The sequence below is a fragment of the Colossoma macropomum genome, unplaced genomic scaffold (assembly GCF_904425465.1).
Source record: "Colossoma macropomum unplaced genomic scaffold, Colossoma_macropomum, whole genome shotgun sequence".
Classification (NCBI taxonomy): Eukaryota; Metazoa; Chordata; class Actinopteri; order Characiformes; family Serrasalmidae; genus Colossoma; species Colossoma macropomum.
The window spans coordinates 24,737,512-24,746,035 of NW_023494784.1; the positions used below are offsets into that span (position 1 = coordinate 24,737,512).

At 36.0% G+C, this 8,524-nt stretch overlaps 1 long non-coding RNA gene across 1 annotated transcript; it reads left to right on the plus strand.

Annotated features, from left to right (window-relative positions):
- The first annotated feature begins 62 nt into the window (after positions 1 to 62).
- On the plus strand, positions 63 to 7,005 carry LOC118803448. Its single transcript, XR_005006864.1, has 2 exons — positions 63 to 390; positions 6,236 to 7,005. It is a non-coding gene; the product is annotated as an uncharacterized LOC118803448 (long non-coding RNA).
- Positions 7,006 to 8,524: the final 1,519 nt, after the last annotated feature.

Below are 8,524 nucleotides of genomic sequence, written 5' to 3' on the forward strand. Positions count from 1 at the left end.
GTGACATCGCCTACAGCAGTCCCACAATTACCCATTTGTATGCGGCCATGCATGAGGCCAGAGCACTTGTAACAAGCTGCATCTGAGTGTCTTCCGCCATAGAGCAGCAAGGGCACGGCTCACATTTGCTTATTGAGTTATAGGGCACTGGTGCAAGTGCATAATGGAATTTTCATTGACTTGATTTATTCTAGGTATGATGTGTCATGAAGAAAGGGGTCATGAGACAAAGTCACTAACAAGCAACAAATCTGGTTTGTTCCCAAGGCTCGAGCTATATGATGAAGAGCCTGCCCGGAGACCAGCGCAGAAGAGCATGGGAATCACCGCAGTCAGCAAATGCACATAAATCAGGAGTATATCAAAAACAATTTGATTATTTTTTCTTTGGTAAGTGTTCAATTTACTGCATCTCTTTTTATAGTAGTAATTTACAGTATTTAAGATTCATTTTGCCCTTGACAACTTTATGGATAATGTTTAAGATCAGCAAACAGAAATGATTAGTGGTTAAAACCACTTAGTCCCATGATACACAAATAATCAAACGTTTGTTTATATTAAAAGTTCTCAATAACGCATGTGAATGACATTTTACATTACTGCAAACAGCATGTACTTTAAACCATCAATAGAACATAGAATTATTTGATCTAAAGCACTGCACCAATATTGGCATTTGAGAGTGAAATTCTGATTTTAGAAGGAAATTCTGGGAGGGAACAAAAGTAGAATAGAAATACATATGATTTATAATTTTAATTGACAAATTTCAAGTTAAGTCTACTGCTCATTCTTAAGGAAAGTACAGGGTGTCCCAAAAAAATTGACATCATTTTATAGTCTAATAACATAGCCAACTGTCCCTCAAATGATCTCAAATTTTAACAAAATGTGTAAAAACTAACCAAGTTTAATCGGGTTGAAGAATAGCATTCACTAGAAATAAAAAGGCATTTTGTGTGTTAGAATATGCTTGAACACAGTCAAACAAGAGTGTGCAGCATGAAGCTTTGTGAAATCGGTTATAAAATCAACATCCCTCTGAATTTCTTGTATAATATAATAAATCTTGTATTTTTCAACATAAATTTTTTTGGGACACCCTGTAGTACATAAATTCTAAATTTCAACACCAAAAGTTACCTTCTAAGTAATATTTGCTAGGAATGTAAATTTTACAATTTAATTGCTTTTATTTTCATTTATGTGAGTGTAATATCAGAGTATTCAAATATAACTAAATATGCTTAAAACATTATATCACTGCACACAGCATGTAATTTGCAGTTTTTTTCAATTACTAACAAGCATTTCCAAGTTCTCTTTTGCAAAACTCCTTACACAGTCAGCACAGCAACACTCTATTTGGACCAAACCATGAACATTCTTTTACTTGCTTCAATATTAACCCTTTAAAATCCCAGGCTTATTATGTACTAATGCTTGCTAACAAATGAGTTAGAGAAGATATTTGGTGGGATATGGAGGAAAACATGTGGCCAAATGATGCAGAGCATATAGGCTAAGCATTTACTGTACTGTGATTTTTTTTCTTTGCTGGATTATGTAAAGTACTGGATTTTATTTTGTTTCTGTTATGTCCTTTTGTGCCTATATAGTGAACAGATATCAATCTGTTTTGTAATGTTTTATTCTATACTGCATTTTGGGGAAAAATACCTAGAAATTGTTTGTGTGATCAAAAAGTAAAAAACTAATTACTAATATGAAACTATGAAACTAACAAATGATTACTTACTTCACAGATTATCATAAAATAGTGCTTCTGTCTCAATGCCAACAGTTCTTAATGTTTCTTCAGTGAAGAACTGACTGTAAAAGTATTATTTTTATTTTGTGTTCTTTTTTAATGTATTTTGGTCACAGCAGCTCATTTTGAGTGCCAAATTGTGTGTTTCTGCTGAGAGGTTTGTGAAGAGTTTTGAAAACCTGAACTTGCTACTAAAAAAATGCATGTTATAAATTGTTTAAAAACTGTAAATCATCAATTGGTAATAAAGAGGCCAGTTTCCCAGATTCAGAAGCCTAAACATAGACCAAAAAGAATTTCCAGTGGTGATTCACACTGGTGCTGCAGTTTAGTGCAAGACTAGGCTTATTTCCGGTCCAAAATGTTGCAGTATTAAGTACTGCATGAGGAGTTTTTGTAGTGGAATATGTGTTTGCCGAGTTGCTTTTATTTTACAAGCAGAATGAAATTCTGGGAAGGAGCACAAAAATATGATATAAACAAGAGATCTGTAGAGGCTGATGAGTGAGAATGCCCATGTGCAGTGTAGTGTGTGGCTTGCATTTACTGAGTCAGAAAGGCCTGTGTGTTTGTTCATCACTGGGCACTGCAGAGCACGTCTCTCCAGTGCATTGTTGAACAGTCTGATCATCCTGCACCTGCTCAGGAAACTCGACGTTTATGAAACACGTACTTCTGCCTTTGTATTTAATTGAAACGCAGTGACATCTGGACGCAATTTGAGAAGGCAGACATGCTATTCAATATATCCGACCAGACTTAATTTATGACATACAAAGGCTCTCAAACATTGCATTCAATAGCTATGGGTGCCGCTTGTGGGTCATCCATCAAAAGTGAGTTTGGAAATGTCAGGAGATGTCTGTGCCTAAAACATGACACTTTCGGCATGCTTCCTGTCAAAGACACTCTTTTATTGTCTCTGCTCCACGTTTTTATTGTTTGTCTTAGAGTGCAGCTTGGAGCACAGCTGATCTTCCTGCTTTATATTTACAGTAAGACTGATAACTACAATGAATCATGCCCGATATGTAATGTAGCCTCAAAGTCGAGAGCAGCTGGGTAGTGTGCTCTCTCTGACATCAACTGAAATAAATTACCACTGTTGTCACACAGAAGTAGCATTTGCGGCAAACTAAGAGTCAGTAAGCACTTCACTATAATATGCCGACACCTCTAAAACTGCAAAAATGTGTGCCTGTCTCCAGCTTCCTGCTCTTTCACTGTCAGTGTCTCTGGTGATGAGTGAGGGGTGATTCAGATATGGTGATGATGTATGGCATCTCTGTGTCATTTTCCTGTTGTGCTGTGTGATGAAGTGGGCCAAATTGCGGTGCCTGGCTTCCCTCTAAATTCTCAGCTGTTGAATGAAGATCCAAAGTAAACTTTGTACTTCTTGAGAGACACACTGGCACTTTGTCTTCAGTTTGATATCTCATACACTCATAATCCACTCAAGAAAACTCTTTCTTCATCTTTGCAAATTGATGCAAATTTTGACATTATTTGAGATCATTTCGGCAGGGTAGCAGGACGATTATCAAAAAAAGTGGGTCACTTATATTAATAGTAATTTCTCATTAAATCTCCCACACCAGTGACATTGCATTGTCATTACAAGCTAAAACAGAGTGCAGAAGTGAAAACGCAAGACTGAGCTATGCTAAAGAATGCCTGTGCGCAGCAGCACTTAGTGAAGCAGGTAGCCTGGCAGATTCACTACTTTTTATTATCTATTTACACTACCACATATGTAATTCCTGTTAATAATATTGTTTGCTTTTGTCTGTTTTAATATTGACATCTGTCTATTTTTTTAATTTTAATTTTTCTGCATCATTTGAGCACAGAAACTGTCCTTTTCATTGTGGGAAAATTACATAATGAATTAAGAAATGCTCCAAAATTGATGGGAATAAAATTCTCTTCACATTAACTTTCACTGAAAGTAAAGAGCATTTTGCCCTGGGCTGTAAAGTTAACCTTTTTTTGGACAGTGGTGATGTGGTAACTCGGTATGAGTGTAATCAACAACATTTATGTTGTGCTAGTATTTATATGAGGGCTAAAGCCTTGAATGTTAACCCCCCTCCTACACACACACATATTTGTCCGGCCAAATTTTTTACCCCTGAGCTCACTCACATTCTCAAAAATAAATAAATAACATCATTTAAACCTGGTCTGTGGACTCTATGATCTATGTCAGTTGCCCTCCGTGTGTTATTGTAATCAGTGTTTAAATGAAGACATTTCCATTTAATTAAAAACCTCTTGATTGGGTGGCGGCTCACATCGTCCATGTTTGAGAATGAGGGCAGTTTTGTCTGACTGAAAGTGTCATTTCCCATGGAAAAAAAAGCTGATCTGAGAATTCAATCTTCTCTTAAGACCATCAGCCCACATTCTATTTAACACGGCAGAATGGCATTATGTGCTAAAATGAGCTTTTGAGCCATTCAGCTTTATTAGCACTAACAGTTTTCCATCCTCAATTACAGTCCCAGCATCCACTAAATGTGGTTTTCCAGCTCTCACCATGGTGTTGGACCAGGATTTCCTCTTAAAATAGGTTATGGGGTGATCATTAAAGTTCATTTTATATCCATATGAGGCTAAATGGTTGAGCTTTATGGTGATTTTGGAGGAGGATTCTGACATTGCTCTGTGATTTAGATCTTCTCCATGACCCCTTTCTTATAACTTCCTCAAACTCCTCACTATAAATCATCTAAAGTTCCTCATGAACAGTTATGAAAATAACTTTAAAAGAAAGTTATTGTTAAATATTAAATATGGCACTATTGTGCCACTATGTTGTACTATAGTGATCCAAAACACATTTGACATTGGGCTTTTTTTGTGCATATAAATAATACACTTACAAATAATACATATAAATGTAGACAAGGCCAAAGCAAACAGTTGACAAATATGGCACTGCCACATTATTCACGGCGGGTATTAGTAGTAACTCGGGAGTGTATAAATTCAGCTCTGTGACTGGGGCTGCGTTTGCACAGCTTGGCTTAACTCCTTGTACAAAGTGAGTGAGCCTGCTGAGTTATGCTTTTAACATTGTTGGGGGAAAAAAAAGAACGCCTGGCGCAAAATAGACCCTCTCAAACAGGCCATAATACCGCTCCTGTTAACAGAGGAATTGATGTGAAGCATGTATCATTTGGATGACATAATGAGGTCATAAACAAGTCAGAAATCGTAGAATGAGCAATATTACATTGTAAACTTTTATACTTTTCGAAACAGGTTCACTTTCAATAATCTGTATGCTTTTTCCAGAATGTCAAATTAGCACAAGACCTTCGCCCCTCCTCCCCCCGCCACCACCCCCACCTCAGTGTGTACAGTGAGTGTGGCTCAGTGGCTATAATAACTTTCTCTGCCCGTTCACCTTTGTGTTTCGGACTACTTGACACCCAGCGTGATCTCAATCTCAGCCGACATGAAAGCACTCTTTTCAGCTGGACGGCCTGTGGGCAGACAGGAAAATGACCCAATCTTTATTCAGTGGCAGAGATTAAGTAGCTGCATCGTCTAATGTCTCCCCTCACTCTCGGCTCAAAGGAGCCTGTTGCTACCCACCCGAGTGGAGCTGGAACTCAGGAGCTGATCCATTCATCTCAACAGGTTAGAGAACGTGCAATGAAATAATAAAATGAGGAAGGCCATTAGCCAGCTCAGGAGAAGAAAGATTCACAGCACATTAGAGAACCATGTATAACCAAAACTAATGTCCCGCTCACCATTCTGCTCTGTAAATGCTCATCATCTGAGAAATGAATGTATCAAGTTAACACCATTGCTAATGCTGTTGAAATGCATGAAGTGGTAATGAAATGTGCAGCCATTTCCTCTCATGATGAGCATTTGGAGAAACAGTTATCCAGAGGATGATTGCTTTATTATCTCCTGACATATTTATTTATTTATTTATTTAATCTCTTTCTTTATATATTTTTACATTTTATATACACACAGTTTATATAGTTTTAACACATTGCAAAATATTAATATTGAAATAAACAAAATTAACAAAAAAGGATAATAAAACGTACAGATGTGTATGAATAGTCAGAATAAGAAAATATACAGTACTGTGCAGAAGCCAGAGACCATTCATAGATAAATAGATAAAAATAAGAAAAATTGCCCTAAAACACCAAACCTGGACATCCGAGACTGAACTTTGGAGGTGAGGAAAAATATCCCTGCAGATTTCTTTGAAAAAATGAAAGCTTTAATAAAACTGTGGACAAACTAAACGGGTGAAATTTGAATACGTTCAGTTGTTGAGGCTTCAGTGTCATTTTCTATTAAATATATGTTTTCTGCTTCTTTTTCTGCGTGTTGAAAACGTATACTTTATGGCTGTTTTGACTGGAAACTAAATAAATTTATGTTTCTCAGTAACAGCTTCTTAAGAGCTACATATCCTTTCAGATCCAGCTTTGACTTTTCTTCTCTCAGTGGAATGATGGATAGAAACAACTGTGGATTTCAGATCTGAAGCAAAAGTGGAGCTTGATTTTCTCTTGTCTCTCAAAGATGAAGTCTTTACTTACTAGTACTGTTTATCTGAACTGTTATTTCACTTTTTTCCTATGACTCTTTCTTTTATTATGCAAGTGGATGAAATATATATACAAATATGTAATTTCTTCAAAAATATCTTCTTTAGACATTTTTGACATTTTTCTTTAGAAATTTATAAGACAGTTAAAAAGTGTTTGTGTGGCTGCTTGTGTGTATGTTAGTGTCTGTCTGAAGGGGAACATAATGTCAGTGACTCTTTGGGAACAGTTTCTGTCGTGAGGACACAGCTGTAACTCTCTGGTCTTAAGACTGGAACGATGGAAGTGTTAAAGCAGCAGTAGAGTGCACAAAAGAAAAGAGTGGACAAATTCAATACTGATTCATTTAATATTACACTTAGTGTAGGCTTCTGTGTAATTTCCTGTTAAATATGTTTCCTGTTTTTTTTTCTGACACTGAAAAATGAATCCTGTTTAATGTCTGTATTTCCTGGTACTTAAATAAACAAATGGACAGTCTCTGACTTTCGCACAGTGTTCTATGACAAACATGCGCACTAAAATCTGGATTTTGGTGTTTACTATGTGGTTTGTGTTTGTGTATGTGCAAATGTTTGTCTTATGAGTTTTTGTCTTATGAGTGTTTTGAGGTGAATAAAGTGTTCTGGTAAGATTTGATCTCAACTCTGTGGAAAGTTGTATGTTTTTCTGCATGTTCTGTTCAAAAAATAAAACCAATGAATTCAAGTTATTTTTCTTTGGTACTTGGACATTGAAATGGCGAGGCAGTCAGGGATGACCTCAGTCCACTCAGGACCCCCAGCTAGAGAATATGATTAGATATCTGACCCTGAACATGGTAATGTGTGATCTATGTAAAATCTATGTTAAGATGTTGCTTGCAGCATTTATCGTCTTTCCATTATGCAATCAATTAGCACTTATAGTTTCATTATTATAACAACCATGGTTTATTTTAGGGAATTATCTGTAAATGTTGTAACTATTTGTCCAAAATTGTATGTGCTGAAAGTTATAATTGGTTAAAAAAGTGAAATAGAAATGGAGGTTGGGCCACCAATAGATGTAGGTTTCAATTGAGTTTGTTTGTTTGTTTGCTTGCTTGCTTGCTTGCTTTCCAATACAGTATGATTCCTGCAGAGTTAAGAGAGGGAACCTACCTGAGGCTGGGTTAATACAAGAAGAGAAAGTTCATTATTGGTACCTTCACCTTGACTGTGGAAATTCATCCTCTTAGTAATAATATGGGCAATTTGTTTAATTCTTTGTAGACCGAGGAGCAGCATTAAAGTTGAATTTAAAGAATTTATTTAAATTAAAAAGTATTTGAATTCCTAGATAATAAATGCATTTTTAAACCACAGCATTGCATTTGAATTCATTTAGAGGCAGAATCTTGAATTTTGAGCAGTTTATGGAGTAGCCAGACAACTTACTAAAGCTGTTAATGAGATCATGTGTTTATGGGCAGCTGGATGATTTGTTAGAAACAGCTGGTTTGTTAGAAACAGAAACATTTTGTCAAACACCTTTTCAGCATCTGAACATGACAGATCTGGTTTGAGTTGGGAGAGCAACAGTGTTGGAGAGATAAATTAAGTTGACAAATCTTCACGTTTTTTGAGAAAGGTTTTTCATTATGAGATTATAGCATTTTCTTATTGTATATCTGCATTTATTAATGATTAAGGATGTTATCTAGAACAGAGGCGCTTTTCAGCTTGAAAATAAGTGACGAAGATACGTTCATGTGATGATGTAAAAGTGAGTTGTTTAATTTCAGAAATCATTTTGAGAAACAAAGGTTTGGTATTGAGCTCAGTTAGGAGTCCATCTGGTGCTGATATTCTGTTATTTGGAGGTGTAATGAGGTGTAATGCTTTTTTGTACTCATTTTTAAGTACTAATTATTCAAAGTTTTTCACTTGAGCTATGCTAAGTTGCAGCAGGGTGATGTTCCTCACAAATGAACTGTATTCTTCTGCTGAAGTGCTATAATCCAGGCTGCAGAGATTAGAATGAAATGGCTGAGATTCCTGAATGTGTTCATCTTGACAGATGAGAATTCAGTTTTCTGTCGTTGCTGATGATCTTATGTAATTTTATATTAATTTATTAAGTTGTGATGTTTGGTGTTTTTTTCTAATGAGCACAAAATGGTTTTTCATCTCAATAC